Source organism: Culex pipiens, chromosome 1, assembly GCF_016801865.2.
Source record: "Culex pipiens pallens isolate TS chromosome 1, TS_CPP_V2, whole genome shotgun sequence".
NCBI lineage: Eukaryota > Metazoa > Arthropoda > Insecta > Diptera > Culicidae > Culex > Culex pipiens.
In genome coordinates, this window is record NC_068937.1 from 68,070,575 (window position 1) to 68,077,234 (window position 6,660).

The 6,660-nt window shown below is 19.1% G+C and overlaps 1 long non-coding RNA gene across 1 annotated transcript; it reads right to left on the minus strand.

Annotated features, from left to right (window-relative positions):
* Nucleotides 1–646: 646 nt before the first annotated feature.
* Nucleotides 647–3,868, minus strand: LOC120430485 (uncharacterized). Its single transcript, XR_005607644.2, has 3 exons — nucleotides 3,679–3,868; nucleotides 3,253–3,344; nucleotides 647–731 (listed from the first exon to the last, which is right to left on the minus strand). It is a non-coding gene; the product is annotated as an uncharacterized LOC120430485 (long non-coding RNA).
* Between the last annotated feature and the right edge of the window lie 2,792 nt (nucleotides 3,869–6,660).

Below are 6,660 nucleotides of genomic sequence, written 5' to 3' on the forward strand. Positions count from 1 at the left end.
TTACGGTACCAAAACTTGGTATTGCCATGCCCGCATAAAGATTTACTATAAACCAACAGTAGATTTTATGGTTATCACACGATAAATTCTATGGTTATTTTTACCATGATTCTACAGTAGCCTTTATGTTTTTTCACCATAGAATATATCTTATTTTGAGAATTTACTATAAAAAAGGGGTATTGTTAGGCACAGTCACCATAAAAATTTCGACTTTTCCCCATACAAAAAAAAACCAAAAACTATACATTCTACCGTATTTTCATTGATGCCTTTTCCGTCCAAAAAATTACCCTGACCATAGAAAACATCATACATTTATAATAAAAACAGTAACCATTACAATGGTTTGCACAGTAAATTTACAGTTCTTCATGGATTTTTCCATACTAAATAGTACGGTTTAAACTATATTCGTACATTGAAATAAATAATAACTACAGTATGATTCATTGTATTTTCATTGTATTTATTTTTTTCTCTCCACTAAATTGTACTTTAAAACATATATTAATACATTGAAATTAATGGTCAATACGGTAAGTTTTATTGTATTCTTATAGTTTTTTTTCGTTGATTAAAAAAAATAGTACTTTTTTCTGCGTCGTTTTCTTTTAATATTCTGCTTCAATCCGAACTTTCTGACGTTGTTCGAAATGTTTGTAGCCGGTGCCGGATCTACTGCGGACTCTCGCGTATTTGTGAAGCACAATCCTTAGTGAAATAGGCCTCTGTAGAAGAGAAAAATAGTAAATAAGACATGGGGAATATTTAAACATGTTTGTTTCAATACAAATTCTATTAAATTAGCTGTTTCTAAAAACTTAAAATTCAAAAATTCAAAAATTCAAAAATTCTAAAATCCTAAAATTCAAAAATTCTAAAATTCTAATATTCTAAAATTCTAAAATTCTAAAATTCTAAAATTCTAAAATTCTAAAATTCTAAAATTCTAAAATTCTAAAATTCTAAAATTCTAAAATTCTAAAATTCTAAAATTCTAAAATTCTAAAATTCTAAAATTCTAAAATTCTAAAATTCTAAAATTCTAAAATTCTAAAATTCTAAAATTCTAAAATTCTAAAATTCTAAAATTCTAAAATTCTAAAATTCTAAAATTCTAAAATTCTAAAATTCTAAAATTCTAAAATTCTAAAATTCTAAAATTCTAAAATTCTAAAATTCTAAAATTCTAAAATTCTAAAATTCTAAAATTCTAAAATTCTAAAATTCTAAAATTCTAAAATTCTAAAATTCTAAAATTCTAAAATTCTAAAATTCTAAAATTCTAAAATTCTAAAATTCTAAAATTCTAAAATTCTAAAATTCTAAAATTCTAAAATTCTAAAATTCTAAAATTCTAAAATTCTAAAATTCTAAAATTCTAAAATTCTAAAATTCTACATTCTAAAATTCTAAAATTCTAAAATTCTAAAATTCTAAAATTCTAAAATTCTAAAATTCTAAAATTCTAAAATTCTAAAATTCTAAAATTCTAAAATTCTAAAATTCTAAAATTCTAAAATTCTAAAATTCTAAAATTCTAAAATTCTAAAATTCTAAAATTCTAAAATTCTAAAATTCTAAAATTCTAAAATTCTAAAATTCTAAAATTCTAAAATTCTAAAATTCTAAAATTCTAAAATTCTAAAATTCTAAAATTCTAAAATTCTAAAATTCTAAAATTCTAAAATTCTAAAATTCTAAAATTCTAAAATTCTAAAATTCTAAAATTATGAAATTATAAAATTCTAAAATTCTAAAATTCTAAAATTCTAAAATTCTAAAATTCTAAAATTCTAAAATTCTAAAATTCTAAAATTCTAAAATTCTAAAATTCTAAAATTCTAAAATTCTAAAATTCTAAAATTCTAAAATTCTAAAATTCTAAAATTACAAAATTCTTTATATCTCAATTTTCTTATTTCCGAATTTCCGAACTTCCTAATATCCTAATTGCCTAATTTCCTTATTTCCTAATTTCCTAATTTCCTTAATTCCTAATTTCCTAATTTCCTAATTTCCTAATTTCCTAGTTTCCTAATTTCCTAATTTCCTAATTTCCTAATTTCCTAATTGCCTAATTTCCGAATTTCTGAATTTCCTAGTATCCGAATTTACTAATTTTGTAATTTCTTAATTGTTATTTTTTTTAATTTCTTAATTTCCTAATTTCATAATTTCCTAATTACCTAATTTTCTAATTGCCTAATTTCATAATTTCCTAATTACCTAATTGCCTAATTTCCTTATTTCCTAATTTCCTAATTTCCTAATTTCCTAATTTCCTAATTTCCTAATTGCCTAATTTCCTAATTTCCTAATTTCCTAATTTCCTAATTTCTTAATTTTCTAATTTCCTAATTTCCTAATTGCCTTATTTCCGAATTTCTGAATTTCCTAGTATCCGAATTTACTTATTTTGTAATTTCTTAATTGTTATTTTTTTTAATTTCTTAATTTCCTAATTTCCTGATTTCCTAATTTCCAAATTTCCTAATTTCCAAATTTCCTAATTTCCAAATTTCTTATTTCCCTAATTTTCTAATTTCCTAACTACCTAATTTCCTAATTTCCTAATTGCCTAATTTCCTAATTTCCTGATTTCCTAATTTCCTAATTTCCTAATTTCCTAATTTCCTAATTTCCTAATTTCCTGATTGCCTAATTTCCTAATTTCCTAATTTCCGAATTTCTGAATTTCTCAATTTCCTAATTTCCTAATTGCCTAATTTCCAAATTTCCTTATTTCCGAATTTCCTAATTTCCGAATTTCCGAATTGCCTTATTTCCGAATTGCCTAATTTCCGAATTTCCTAATTGCCTAATTTCCAAATTTCCAAATTTCCTTATTTCATAATTTCTTTATTTCCTTATTTCCTAATTTCCTATTTTCCAAATTTACTTATTCCCTAATTTCCTAATTTCCGAATTTCCTAATATCCTAATTGCCTAATTTCCTTCCAAGATTCAGCATTTTGAGATTCGGGCTGATGAGCAGCTCTATATGTTTACATTAAAAACAAAATTATATAAACATTTGTAATTATCAGTGGCATTCAAATTTGCAAATTCTATTATTTTATTTATTCATCAAAACAAATTTAACACAGGCACCGTGTCAATAAACGTCAAACGCTACTTTCTGTTTCTGTTATTTTCAGTTGCGTACCACTCAACAAAATTCTTTTCGTGACCTTTTCCTTGACCGTTGTTTGAACGTTCACCGTTGAGCATTAACACACAACTTACCTAACGATTTTCGCCTCCAGACGAAACGACCATCCTGAACAAATCCGGCCGGAAGTGTCCGCAGCAGGCGCCGGGCCTGGTAGAAGAAGTCCCTGTAAAAAAAAGAGGAACACACACAGTTTGTTCAGACCATTGCTCTCGCAAGCTTGACCTTGAACATTCTCTTTTGAACATAACCAAACTTGTCCGCACCCTCAGCAAACGTCAAATCAAAACAAATTGCTGCCGGATCTTTCTCCGGATCTCTCCCGTAAAAGATCCGGCAACAATCTTGTATGGCTTGAAGTTTGCGGAGAGTACCAAAAAAAGGTAAACAAATCACTTTGTGCATCAGACAGTAGCTTGGGAAATTTGCCTGAAAATGCCTGCTGCTGTTGCGGGTGCGATTCCGCCCTCTCCAAATTCAACAAAACTCCAAATACTCACCCAAATATGCGAAAATTCCGCCATCCCAGAGCCGTTCCGGTTCGGTCACCCGGTGGATTTGTCCATCAGAACCATGTTGAACGAACGCCGGAACAACTTCCTTCACGAGCACACGCGATTCGACTTAAGTATTCTCGATTTCAACTGCGCCACACAAACAGGATCAAACACGCGCGCGGGTGAAAAAAAAATGACAGCCTTGATGACAGCTCGATCAACTATGGTGTGTTCGTTAGGGGAGCGTCGCCCAGATTAGGTGTCATGGTGCGTTCGTTAGGGGAGCGTCGTGTTCGTTTTGTGATCCTTAATATTTTTTGCCGTTTCTATTATTGAATAAAAATGTTTAAATGTTTAAATGTTTAAATGTTTAAATGTTTAAATGTTTAAATGTTTAAATGTTTAAATGTTTAAATGTTTAAATGTTTAAATGTTTAAATGTTTAAATGTTTAAATGTTTAAATGTTTAAATGTTTAAATGTTTAAATGTTTAAATGTTTAAATGTTTAAATGTTTAAATGTTTAAATGTTTAAATGTTTAAATGTTTAAATGTTTAAATGTTTAAATGTTTAAATGTTTAAATGTTTAAATGTTTAAATGTTTAAATGTTTAAATGTTTAAATGTTTAAATGTTTAAATGTTTAAATGTTTAAATGTTTAAATGTTTAAATGTTTAAATGTTTAAATGTTTAAATGTTTAAATGTTTAAATGTTTAAATGTTTAAATGTTTAAATGTTTAAATGTTTAAATGTTTAAATGTTTAAATGTTTAAATGTTTAAATGTTTAAATGTTTAAATGTTTAAATGTTTAAATGTTTAAATGTTTAAATGTTTAAATGTTTAAATGTTTAAATGTTTAAATGTTTAAATGTTTAAATGTTTAAATGTTTAAATGTTTAAATGTTTAAATGTTTAAATGTTTAAATGTTTAAATGTTTAAATGTTTAAATGTTTAAATGTTTAAATGTTTAAATGTTTAAATGTTTAAATGTTTAAATGTTTAAATGTTTAAATGTTTAAATGTTTAAATGTTTAAATGTTTAAATGTTTAAATGTTTAAATGTTTAAATGTTTAAATGTTTAAATGTTTAAATGTTTAAATGTTTAAATGTTTAAATGTTTAAATGTTTAAATGTTTAAATGTTTAAATGTTTAAATGTTTAAATGTTTAAATGTTTAAATGTTTAAATGTTTAAATGTTTAAATGTTTAAATGTTTAAATGTTTAAATGTTTAAATGTTTAAATGTTTAAATGTTTAAATGTTTAAATGTTTAAATGTTTAAATGTTTAAATGTTTAAATGTTTAAATGTTTAAATGTTTAAATGTTTAAATGTTTAAATGTTTAAATGTTTAAATGTTTAAATGTTTAAATGTTTAAATGTTTAAATGTTTAAATGTTTAAATGTTTAAATGTTTAAATGTTTAAATGTTTAAATGTTTAAATGTTTAAATGTTTAAATGTTTAAATGTTTAAATGTTTAAATGTTTAAATGTTTAAATGTTTAAATGTTTAAATGTTTAAATGTTTAAATGTTTAAATGTTTAAATATTTTAATATTTTAATATTTTAATATTTTAATATTTTAATATTTTAATATTTTAATATTTTAATATTTTCATATTTTCATATTTTCATATTTTAATATTTTAATATTTTAATATTTTAATATTTTATTATTTTAATATTTTAATATTTTAATATTTTAATATTTTAATATTTTAATATTTTAATATTTTAATATTTTAATATTTTAATATTTTAATATTTTAATATTTTAATATTTTAATATTTTAATATTTTAATATTTTAATATTTTAATATTTAATTATTTTAATATTTTAATATTTTAATATTTTAATATTTTAATATTTTAATATTTTAATATTTTAATATTTTAATATTTTAATATTTTAATATTTTAATATTTTAATATTTTAATATTTTAATATTTTAATATTTTAATATTTTAATATTTTAATATTTTAATATTTTAATATTTTAATATTTTAATATTTTAATATTTTAATATTTTAATATTTTAATATTTTAATATTTTAATATTTTAATATTTTAATATTTTAATATTTTAATATTTTAATATTTTAATATTTTAATATTTTAATATTTTAATATTTTAATATTTTAATATTTTAATATTTTAATATTTTAATATTTTAATATTTTAATATTTTAATATTTTAATATTTTAATATTTTAATATTTTAATATTTTAATATTTTAATATTTTAATATTTTAATATTTTAATATTTTAATATTTTAATATTTTAATATTTTAATATTTTAATATTTTAATATTTTAATATTTTAATATTAAAATATTAAAATATTAAAATATTAAAATATTAAAATATTAAAATATTAAAATATTAAAATATTAAAATATTAAAATATTAAAATATTAAAATATTAAAATATTAAAATATTAAAAAATTAAAATATTAAAATATTAAAATATTAAAATATTAAAATATTAAAATATTAAAATATTAAAATATTAAAATATTAAAATATTAAAATATTAAAATATTAAAATATTAAAATATTAAAATATTAAAATATTAAAATATTAAAATATTAAAATATTAAAATATTAAAATATTAAAATATTAAAATATTAAAATATTAAAATATTAAAATATTAAAATATTAAAATATTAAAATATTAAAATATTAAAATATTAAAATATTAAAATAATTAAATATTAAAATATTAAAATATTAAAATATTAAAATATTAAAATATTAAAATATTAAAATATTAAAATATTAAAATATTAAAATATTAAAATATTAAAATATTAAAATATTAAAATATTAAAATATTAAAATATTAAAATATTAAAATAATAAAATATTAAAATATTAAAATATTAAAATATTAAAATATGAAAATATGAAAATATGAAAATATTAAAATATTAAAATATTAAAATATTAAAATATTAAAATATTAAAATA